Source organism: Gopherus evgoodei, chromosome 10 (assembly GCF_007399415.2).
Source record: "Gopherus evgoodei ecotype Sinaloan lineage chromosome 10, rGopEvg1_v1.p, whole genome shotgun sequence".
Taxonomy (NCBI): Eukaryota; Metazoa; Chordata; order Testudines; family Testudinidae; genus Gopherus; species Gopherus evgoodei.
In genome coordinates, this window is record NC_044331.1 from 53164975 (window position 1) to 53177307 (window position 12333).

General features: G+C 43.1%; 1 protein-coding gene across 1 annotated transcript in view; it reads right to left on the reverse strand.

Moving 5' to 3' along the window:
- CDIP1 (cell death inducing p53 target 1) overlaps positions 1–11195 on the reverse strand; it is a 32336-nt gene extending 21141 nt beyond the window's left edge. Inside the window, exon 1 of the mRNA XM_030579149.1 lies at positions 11113–11195. The gene's annotated coding sequence lies outside the window, so the exon portion shown is untranslated. The remainder of the gene's footprint in view (positions 1–11112) is intronic.
- Between the last annotated feature and the right edge of the window lie 1138 nt (positions 11196–12333).

Consider the following 12333-nt stretch of genomic DNA (forward strand, 5'->3'; position numbering starts at 1 on the left):
GGCTTTGCCCTCCTCCCCAGGTCCCTTCAGAGTCAGGTGAGCATTACCTCATCGCAGTTCCAAACTGAGCAAAGGAAGGGGGAGTGACTCACTCGAGAGTCTAACAGATTCTTTTGTTGCTGCCTAGGCCAGCGTCCATTGTTCCTGTGAGCCTGGGCTGGGTTTGTCCCATCTATGCCCTGTTGAGGTGTGAACTGCCGTTCTGCTTCTGGAGTTTTTGTCTGGGCTTGCTTTAAACCATGAGGATACATTTTCAGCCTCATAACTATATACATGAAATTATAACCTATAACATCACTATAGTAACAACACTCAGTACATCACAAGCCTTCTGAAGCCACCCAACATGATAAACTTTGCACTGGATACCACACAATCATTTTACAAGGATGAACATGGGGGTGCTGGGTGTTCCCCCGACGTACAGAGGTCTCTTGGCCTTTGCATGAATTAGTCTTTCAGGGAGAGGACAACTTCTCTGCTAGGCCACTTCCTTCTCCCTGCTCCTAACTGCGCTGTCTCCCATATCAGAGCAGGGCTAGAGCAGCAGGTCACCTCCACAGGTGAGATGAATGGTAGTGAGGCCTCAAGAGACTGCTCAGATCTCCAGGCAGCCACTCAGCAGATGTCAAGAAGGGCACAGCCTGGACATGGTTGGCCTGGTCCTGTAGATACATCAAACAGGAATAAAGAAAGTGCAGGATGAGGTGAAAAATGCGTGAGCCCCACAAACACATGCTTAACATAAAGCCACACCTTCATTTGACATAAACAGGGCTCAGTAAGCAGGGCACTGAAGAGATGTTGTAAGTCAGGACTTCAAGGTTCATTGACAGATCTGGGATAGGGAGCTTATGCAGCATTTACCAGCACTAGACAAAGCCAAGTCTGTTTCAGCAACAAATAATGTTCACCCAAAGATCTCAAAGTACCTTACGAGGAAAGGCAAGTATTATCCCCATTTTACTGTGGGGAAACAGAGGAGGGATGGATGGATCACTTGATGATTACCTGTTCTGTTCATTCCCTCTGAAGCACCTGGCACTGGGCACTGGCGGAAGACAGGATACTGGGCTAGACAGACCTTTGGTTTGACCTAGTATGGCCGTTTTATGTTCTTAAGGAAGGTTAAGTGAGTTACCCAAGATCATTCCATGAGCAGGTGGGAGAATCAGGACTAAAGTAAGCTCTAAATGTCCCCCTTCTCTGTGTGACACTTTCATAGACACCAAAAATCACAAGAAAAATATTTTCTGATTGCAAAAGGATACAGACTTTTGATTAAAAGCTCTTTTGAGTCCCACTGCAGTCAGGGCATATCCTACAGCAAGCTCTACAAGACCTTGGACTATCACCACCTTCCAGTCACAGCATTTCAAAGAGCCCAGCAGGTAATCTGGAGTGACTGAATCACAGAGAGACACAGGCTTGGCCTCTGTCCCCTTCCCCACTCCAAAACGCCACTGATCCAAATTATTACACTGGCCCACCAGTGAAAATTTCTCTAGTGTAGACAGGCCTATTGTGAAGACATTACAAATCTGTGAAAGTGTTCCCTAGTGCTGTTTGAAACAGTAGTACATTAAAGCACACTAGGGAACATTACAAAGAAATTACACATGACAGCATATACAGTACAAAAAGAAAGCCCATCCAAAATCAGGGGTTTTGGACATCTACATAAAACTCAAGAATTGCTAAAAATAAATGCTGAAAAATGAAGTTAAAAACACTGAAAAACAGAAGCCCTACTTATGATGAATGTTTTATGAGAAGCTGGGAACACTTGAGACAGATCCTTGGAAATACAATAGTTTGATCTCTACTCTTGCACTGATTCATCGGTCAATAATTTGACAAAATTGGGAACTTGGTGGAGTCTGCTAAGGCTCTCTCCAATAGGGATGCCAACTGCCACTGCCAAGGAAGAAATCAGAAATACTAATCCCATCTCTGTAATTTAGTAAGTAATAAGGACCATCATCACAAGAGATCCTGTAGGAGAGAAACATATTATCCATTTCTTGTCAAGGTTGAATAAAGCTTTCCTACACAGAGAAATGCAGCTTCCTGTTGGGTGTTGGACAAAGTTACCCATTCTAGTTCTGCCTCCCCTCACCTGACGAAGGGAGCACTAATAAGGGGCTACCTGAGTACAAGCACTACTGTCTATCTGGAGTGGAAGGAACACCTCCTGCCAGCCAAATCAGGACTTGGTGAGAAATTTCCCCATGCCTAAACTTGGGGTGATTCTAATTCCCCCTCCTCTCCTTTTTGTCAGTGTAAATTAAAACATCACTGTCTGGGCAGGGTTAATGTATTATTGGCGACCAGGTTTCTAAAAGTTTAAAGCTTTCAAGACTAGCCACTCCTTCATGAGACTGATATCACATGCCATGGCTGTGAAACTCTTCCAGGGAAAACCCTCTTTCTGCCTTTTCAATGAGAGCACATCTTCAACCAGTTTAGAATCGAAACCTTATCAGTCTAATGTACCTTAGAGCGTCTCTTACCAACCTGCACGAATTGGTGTAGCCTGAAACAACTGCTAAAGGATTTTGACTCATGCCAATCATACTTTGAAGCAGAGTGTTTCAAAGGAATCTCTCAACTCTAAAAGGACAAATATTACAATTCTTCTTTGGAGATGCCATCTGAACACAAACCTAGTGAAATATTTTCACTTTACACTCTGCCTCCCTTTCCTATCCACAAAAAGCCCTACATTAAAAGCAACATTTAGGGTTAGCCTCAAAATCCCATACACCAATAAATTCAGAGGGAAGAAATCTTACTCCATCCTTAACTTACACCATCATAAGCAATGGCATCACATAGAGGTGAAAAAAAAAAAACCAACTGTGTTCTTTCCTGGACCTTTTGAGGTGGATGAAGATGGAATCTACAGTTTAGAGAATACTTCTGATTTTTGTTAGCAGAAATGGCAGGCAGCTCAGGTCCTGCCTTCTCACACAGTACTGGCAGAGTTTGGTAAGATTTTTGGAGGACCAGGATGGCTGAAAGCCAACTTGCAGCTCTCTCCAACTTCAGGGAAAGTATTCTGAGCCTTCAGAAAACTTGCTCTGTTAAACTGAGAGCTCCGTTTTTTAATCATAAGGCAGCAGTAAAGGCACAAACTGTGTTTTAAAGATTAATAACAAACAATAACTATATGCAAACCAGGCTATCAGCTGTCATTTATGATCCCATTTGGCTCACGTAAGGATGCAGTTGGAAGCTTCAGCTCTGAATTTAGTTTTTGCAGGTTCACAGCTACTATTTAAACAAATTGTAATATATAAAAAAATGTGTACTGCAAATGTGACACAAATGGATGTAGCATGGCATCAAATAATTTATTCTCAAAGGGGCTAATTTACTCCTGTAGTGGAACATTTATAGCACTTTCTTGGCTAGGAAGGTTTTTAGTTTGGTTGGCTAAACATGGCATATCTAAAAACATGCAGGGGATTCTTAACAGAAACATTGCACTGTGTTCCAAGCCCTGTCCTATTTTTGTTAGTCTAATGGCTATTGGTAACCCCAGTCTTTGAGAAAATATACAATGCATCAAGATTCTATAAAAAGCAGCTGTTATTTCAAGTCAGGGGCTGCAATATCTCAAGAGTCTTGATGAATATAGTTTTGTTCTTGATACAGTGTTATCTTAATCTGTCTCTGGTTGTGTCTAATACAAATTAACTTCAAACTGCCCCATCAACAAGAGATGGGAGACAGCATGATCGGCCCGGCATGTGACACTTGTCATTGGTAAGCAAGCCTCTTCCAGCCAGTGATGCAGTAAGCTGATGGACTCCCAGAAGAAGCTGGCTCCCCCACACACATTTTTACAAAAAATTACACAGGCTGTTTCTAACTAAAAGCCATCAAACGGATTCACACTAGCTCACATGATCTCCCCAATTGTGAAGTTATATAGAAAAAGGTAGGCTCCCAAAATGATCCACATCCATTAGCTTAAAATGGGACAGCATTTTCCTCTAGTCCTGTGATCAAAACTTGCAGTGTTTCTGGGATGCTGAGTTACAATGCAATGTTGTGATGCACTGTGAGATTGTCTACAACCCTCACAATTTTGTCTTGCATGGCAGATCAGTGAAAACCCAAGCCTGACAGCAACCTGAGAATTAGAGGGATACAGTCAAGGCTTTAAAAAAGTATTATGATATACATATGAATAGGTGCAACAATGTCGGAGAAAGATGATCACTTCAGACTCTGAAAAAAAGAGTTCCAAGCAGTGGTACTGTTTGTAACACAGAACTGCAAAAGCACAACCATGCAAACAACCAGCTGTACAATGCAACAGTCCCTGGAGGATTTGTTTACCATAACACTGGGGCAACAATATGCCGCTGCTGCAATCCTGCATCTTAAAACAGACAGATGATTGGGAAAGAGAAAAGATCACAGAACAGACTGAGAAAATCTTTAACAGCTCCCGTTGTCAATCAAAGGCAGGAAGCACTGTCAAGAACTGCCATTTCAGGCACCAGGAAGCACAGAAACATCAAGAAAGCACTGAAAAGAACCTGAAAAATTCAAAGGAAGGAAAGACAGGATAACGATTGTCTCAGCATTTAAATGTCATGCAAACACTCTGGCAGAATAACCTATATTTGCCTTTCAAAATATGGATAGTGTCCCATTTTAGGGACACTGCTATTCGGTTAAGAGGAACTATTCCCACCACCCACATCAAAAGAAGGCAACATGCAGCGTGACATATCGGCAGACTTCATTACAATACAGCTCAGGACCTCCTAATTTCAAAACAAAAGGATGAGAGCAATTACAGCAGATTTGCTACCGTTGCTATTATTTTGCAGCCAACCTCAGTCCTGCCCACAACAAAGCAATGAGTCCACCCCCCAGAGCTAAGCCACAGTTTAAGTTTTGTTAAAATCTGTCCACAACACAATCTTTAGTCTGTAAGCTAAATTAAAAAGCAATATTTCAATAATTCTCTACAGGAATTTTAGCTTATTTATTTGTTTATAGATTATATCTACTCTTCCAGCTGCATGGCTTTTGGAGGGAACACGGGATTTCTGAGCGATGGTGGTTTAGGTTTAATGTAACTAATATTCAGCTGTTCTTCACATCCCATCTGGAGGACTCTACTTCTCACACAATGGCTATTTAGGCCTCAAACCACCATTTTTTTTTGGGGGGGGGGTCAGACCTAATTTATCTGGACAGTCTGACGCATAATTAAGTTAGAGAAACAATGAAGGCAGGAAAACTGAGGTCCACCAGCATACGCCCCCCCTCACTAAACTGATTGATGGATAATTGTGATTCAGAGTTTCAGTGGAAAGTGGAGAAAGCCAAGATTTCTGCCCATATGCCTAGTTCTATTTGAAAACCCATCTTGCAAAGAGGACTCCTGAATGATGGCATTTTCCAGGACATACACACAGCTCACACCCTTTCCAAACATATTCATTGTATTATTAAATGTTAGTGAGCACATCACAGGCTCAAAACTAGCCAAAAATGGTGATGACTGTGACCATATGCATCCCGGATGGCTGCCTGTGTGAACAATCCAGTTCCCAGCAGTCAGATGTACATGTTACAAAAATACCAAACACAACGGGCATTTCTGACTCTCTTTAACAGAGACAGAGGACTGAATGAGTCACAAAGACCAAACTGTCCTTCTTACACCTAGGCCAGGTCCACACTAGAAGCTTTTGCTAATACAGTAATGTCAGATAGTGGTGATATTTTATGACATTTTTATACTGGCAAAAATCCCTAGTGCAGACAGAGTTATACTAGCAACAAAATGCTTTTGCCAGCAAAGTTTACAAAAGCACTCTTTTGCTGGTATAGGTTATATCTCCACTAGAAGGGGTTGCCAATATAGCTACACCAGTAAATCCTTTCCAATATAGATCTAATGTAGATCAGGCCCTAGAGTTGGTGCCTTCAGGTCAGGTTTGGAACATGGAGGAAGTTTGCCTCATCACTCACTGCACTTGCTACTTCTGTCTTGAGGCTAAACACAGGCTTTCAGTCCAAGTCTGTCAGAAAGGCATCTTTCACCAGTATAAAAACCACAGCAGAAATTCAATAATATCTATAATGTTTCCCCAAAATTAAAGAGCCCAAAGTGACACCATAGCACAGCAGCCAAATGTTTCCATCATCATAATTTTATGTTAAGAGTGCACACAGTGCTAACCCTCCACCAGGGGACTCTCTGTACTAGTGATAAAATGATGTATGTATGTATGCATGCAGTGTTCTTGTTTCAATGGACTATTCGAGGGGAAGTGGCTACATGTGTTAACTCCTTATGCTAAACAATCTGTTCCACCCTTGTATTTAGCTGTGACACTGAGTGAATTTCCCAGCCATGAAGAAGTGTAAAATCGAAAACTTGTTTCTCTCACCACCGAAACTGGTCCAATAAGATATTACCTCACCCACCTTAAAAAAACCATACGGTCCATCATGGCACCTACATTATGTTGGATCATTTTAATAGCTGAAAAAGGCCTATGCTTTGTTCCACATTTAAGGGTCTAACATAAAACTTATGAAAATCAAGTTGCTTTCTTTCTGGCTTGCACATGATCACAAATTACTTCTGTCAGAAATCGAAGCACAAGAAGAACAATGTAAGTATCACATCAAAAGATAGAAGTTGACACTCTTGCTCTCTGAAAATAAAACTGAATACCCTGCTCAAGGGCCTGATCCTGCAGTCTTTATGAAGGCAAAACTCAGCTTCATTTTAGTGAGCTTTGCCTGCATAAAAGCTGCTGGGTCAGGCTTAATCAACCTTTTTCCTATTAAAAAAAAAAGTTGATACAATACGTATATTTCATATAAAATATCATTTCTGCCATATGGAGAAGGATGAAAGCTTTAAACCTAGTTCTCTTCCTTTCATGATGTCACAGATACAGAGATATCATCTTACTACCTAAGAGCTGCAACACAAAGCTTGCTTCTATTAGATTACTTTTTCACCACTCTCTCTCACCTTGGTTGCAAGCAGGACATCCTGTCCAAGCGTCCTATGTAGTTAAGTTAGGAGAGATGGTTCAAGGTTGTGTGGGGGGAGGGATTAGAACAACAGAATCAGCTCACAGTCGCAAAAAGCCACCACCAACTTCACAAAGTTCAGTCTGGGGAAGCAGTGCACCCGCAATTACAAGGTTTGTTTTTTACCCAGCAGTTTAGAAGCTTGAAAGTGTAAATTCTGCCAGTGTTGCATGTACCTCCATTCTAATGATTTCATTATAATCACCATGTTACTAGGCTGCCATTTGCCTATTTGCACTTGGCAAACATTACACAACACTGACATTAACAGGCCTGTTTGTATTTAATAACTACTAGAGTGCCTCACAACCTCAAACTCTTTGTTCAGCCACATCAGACATGTTCACAGAACTCTGGAAGTGATGTCTATAGGGGAGCACAAAACACTGTTTTGTTCTACAAAAATCATTGCATTTTATTTTTTTTGTTTAAAGATTAGGAGATTTTAATAGACTTCTTTAGAGCTCAACACCCACTCTTTCAGATTACAGCAGTTATCTATATTATAGCCTATAGCTCTAATATAGGTCTTTTAAGGGGGCAAGAGGGTCCAGTTGCAACCTCTTTACTACATATATTCCAACCAAATATCTCTGGATCAGAGCACATGCTAAAGGACTGTGTGTATCCCATATCTCCTTCCAAAACAAAGTCACCTCCAGACTGGGAAGAGCTGTGCATTAGTCACCACTCTTAACAATATTTTCTACTTGGACCAACAACAAAATAATCAGTTTTTACATAATAAAGTTCCTCAGTGCTTTTTGCTTTCTAACCTGACAAGTACCCAGTAAGGATCACCTATAGGTTAGAACAGAAGCTTGAGGAATTTAATGGCAGACACACTTATTCTGTCCTACTTCCCAAATGGATTCAAACTTATGCCTTTCTTTGAGTTTTCTATTATCAAAGAAAAAAGGCCCTCCCCCTCCCCCTCTTTCAGGCTTCCATCTGTGTGAAGCTGCACTGACAGAGGCAATTAATATAGGTTTGACATTACCACCCCATTTTTAAATACAAATGAGACAATTGCATTTGCCTATGCCACACACATTCCAGTATGACAGGGTGAAAAAATGAAAAAGTGAGCTCTGGAAATTACCAGTGCCATGGACACGCAGGGTTAGTAACATGGCTGAAACTTCAACTCCTCAACTTCAAAAAGGAACAGGCACCACTAATTACAACTTCCTCCTACTGTCTCCCCAATACATCGTTACACTTGTGTTTCCAAAATGCACCTGTTAGAATTAGGATCTTGCCCATCATTCAGACCATGTCATGCCCATCTTTGAATTCCTTCCCTTGCTTCCCCCATTATCCACCACATCAAGTTTAAACTCTTCTTCTCACTCTCAAAGTCCTTCAGAACTGTGCTCTGGCCTATAGTCTCTGAACTAGTTTATATGCATGAACTTCATCCACTGCCTTCCTCCACCGATGACTGCCAGTACTCCACTCATTTCCTCTCACTCAGTGCCTTTACCACATTGCCAAGACACTCCCCAGCCCCTCTCTGGTTTCAAACCCCTCCTACAGATTCACTTCTGACATGATACCCATAAGAAATGAAAAACATAAGCCATTTTAATCCTGTCTCTGGGCCTATAGGGGCCTGCAGTCATCTCAATTACAGATTTTTGACTGAAAGATCTTTATGGTAGGATCTTATATAAGGGCAGAGCACATCATCAGTTACAAATGAACAATAACTAATCACCACTTTCTCCCAAAACAGTCATTTCCTACCCCAGCTCACTCAGGTTTACTTGAAAAGGGGGAAGGCCTTTTTTGTAAATACATAAAGGTGAGCTCAGAGCAATACCATGTCAAAATGGAACTCCAAATATTTTGGAGTATTAGGCCCAAAGAATGCCAAAGGGGAATGATCTTGAAGTGTTCACAAAGTGCCTCTGAATGAGTTACGAGTTCCTCAGAATAACTTCTATTATAAAGAGTGGTTTTTTTTTTAACCTTTTATTAGAGTTCTAAAGTGTAACAAAGAAAACATTACTACATTTAACCAAGTCTGTCATCTGTTGAAAGTGAACCATTTTAGTCATGACATGGAATGCTACAATTTACAAAGTACTCACAAAAAAAGTTTAATAAAAGCAGCAAAGAATCCTGTGGCACCTTATAGACTAACAGACGTTTTGGAGCATGAGCTTTCGTGGGTGAATACCCACTTCGTCAGATGCATGTACTGGAAACTTCCAGGGGCAGGTGTATATATGCAAGCAAGCTAGAGATAACGAGGTTGGTTCAATCAGGGAGGATGAGGCCCTGTCCTACCTCAACTGCTAGAACAGGGCCTCATCCTCCCTGATTGAACCAACCTCGTTATCTCTAGCTTGCTTGCATATATACACCTGCCCCTGGAAGTTTCCAGTACATGCATCTGACGAAGTGGGTATTCACCCACGAAAGCTCATGCTCCAAAACGTCTGTTAGTCTATAAGGTGCCACAGGATTCTTTGCTGCTTTTACAAATCCAGACTAATACGGCTACCCCTCTGATAAAAAGTTTAGTGGAATTCTTCACTAGTGCATGAAAAAAAAACACTCTACTTATGAAACTACTTTCAAACTCAGTAAGAATATAAGTCTGTAATCAAAGGTCTCATACCCACAAAACCAACACTGACAACATTTTACATCTACTTCCTTCATATGAGTCATACCAGGAAATATCTAAAAATTACAATTCAGGATATTTGGGAAAAAACTGGGATATTTGGGAAACAATCCAAGGCACACCTTTTAAAATGGTTGAAATACACAGAATTGCAGATTTTTGGAATGACAGAATGGAAAAAATAGTAGCTATTTTGCTAAAAATTAAAGGACAGCTGTTAGCGTACAGAACTTTTGGCACTGCATTTCTGACTATACCGCTGCTTCATTCGGTGACCTGGGCAAGTCACTAAGGCCTACTCTACACAGAGATTTTGTGCCAGGATAACTATTTTGGTTAGAGGTACAGGTTTTTTTTAAACCAATGTAGCTATCCCAGAACAACCTCAAGTGTGGATGTAATTCTATACTGGTACAAGCACTTTGATATCAGGTCCATGCCAGGAAGTTGTCCCACTTTCATTATACAAGTACTGTGAAAATGAAAGAATTTTCATGCACCACTGAGGCCTTACACGCCATCTGTTTCCACCTATTTATGATCTTCCAGTTTTCTAAACCACTTTGTGATGCTCACGCTGAAGGTGCTCTAGAAGCACAAAGTATTTTTATGGCTGTGTATCACGAGTGGGGTGTGTGGCTGGGAGCCTGACCTTTGCTTTGCCTCACAAGGTAGGAGGGTGCAAGACCTGGGTAACGTTTTCACCTGGATCATGGTTCACGGACAGGGCTAACGGGGCACGCAGCAGCCCCACTGTTTTTCATCAGTTTCATTCAAGAAAGTAAACAGAGACGGGGGTGAGGGAGAAATCCTGCCCCGCAGACAGACCCCAACAACATCCTCCAGGCAGCTCAACCCGACTAGCGACTCCTCTCATGCCCCAGGCTCGCCAGCCGCCCCGGCCCCTCCAGCCTGCCCCCCGACTGGTGCCGGGCGCAGCCCCAAGGGAACGCAAATCTGGACAGTGCCGGCTCCCCAGCGAGCCGCCAGGTGGTGTCGCAACGCGCCGGAGTCCATAAACCCCCCGGGACGCCCCCCAGCTCGACGTTGGCTGCCGAGCGGCGCCCAGAGACACCCCCCAGCCAAAGGACCGGGGCCAAGCTCCCGCCCGAAGCTTGCTGCCTCACAGGGGCAGGTTGTCGCGTCGCGGAGGTGGCTGGGAGTGGTAGTTCTCGGCCCCTCCCCTCTCCCCGCTCTCACTGGAGCGCAAGGCCCGGCCGGACTACAGCCCCCGGCATACCCCGCGCGAGAAACGGGGCCACCCTGTGGGAAGCGCCCGGGTCCCTATTGCCCCAACTCTTGAGGGAGCGCGGCGCAGGCACCGAGCAGAGGGCGCACTGCCGCCCCGCTGTCGGAACCGCCAAGCCCCCCTCGCCTCACGCGCCACCTACCAGATAGCAAGGCGGCGGCGCGGGAGGCCCCTGACAGACCCAACGGCGCGACGTAGTGGGAGAATCCGCTCCCCTACTGCCTTGCTGTCACTGAGTATGCGCGCTGAGGAGTGGAGCATGCGCAGTAACATCCGCTGAAGCCGCAGTTCCGCTCTGCCCTCACTTGGGATGACAGTGGCGTCCCTGCGGCTAGCGGCGCGGGGCCAATCCGAGGGGAGGGGTGGGGATGGGCGGAGCCTGTGCAGGAGCGGGTCAGACTCAGCCAGCTGCCGGCAGGGGGAGGGGCAAAGGGAGGGCACGGGTTGAAGGTCAGGCAAGCTGTTGTTTAGGTGCCTCGTGGGGCATCTGAGTGCACTTGGCTGTCCTTGTCAGTCGCTGGGAGCCCACACACCTGGACAAGCCTGTACCACGGGGTGCTGTGGCTGCTAGCTGGTGTGAGATCCTGCTGTAGGCAGACTCCACTGTAATTCTTACGTAGATAGATAACCCTGAGATAGATTGACAGCCCCAAGAGTTCAAAAGTCATGGGTTGTGCACCAGAAGTTATTAAATTGAAAAATATACACACACACACATTTTTATTTGCTTTTTTGTGTCCCAGTCGTTGGTGGTGCCTCAGCATCATACTTCTGCTGTTACCTTCCTCAATGAATCTGCACCCTAAAATCCATATACTTAAAACATTTGTACATTCCTATAATATTCAGTACTGTTTTGGACTTCCTTTAGCATGTGATTCCACCCAGCTCCTTCACTTTTTAACTGAAAATTTATTAAAAATCCTTATTTGTGTAACTAATCCCCCAACACTGAACCACATGCTTTACTCATCTGTTACTTCACTTGTTGCATACATAGATGGTGAATTTTCTACTGAATTGTTTATATTTCTAAATGCATATCTGACATTTATAGCCTTTTATGTATGTTACATATTTTGCTATGATACATAAAGTGATGTTTTTCACTCTGATAAGTTTACTGTTTTGTACTGCCGAAATCAGGGATTTTTTAAAATAAATGATTCTGTTAGGCCTTTGCATTGGTGACCAGGAGGCATAGTTTGTCTTTTGGTGAAATTAAAATACCCTGTGTCCACTATGTTTTTACAGTTGGATAGTTAATGCATGTTAATTACCCTTCGGTAAAAACACATTTTCTTTGCAGTGAGGGGACAAACTATAATGCTGACTCAAAGATGTTAAATGCACCATTATTGTT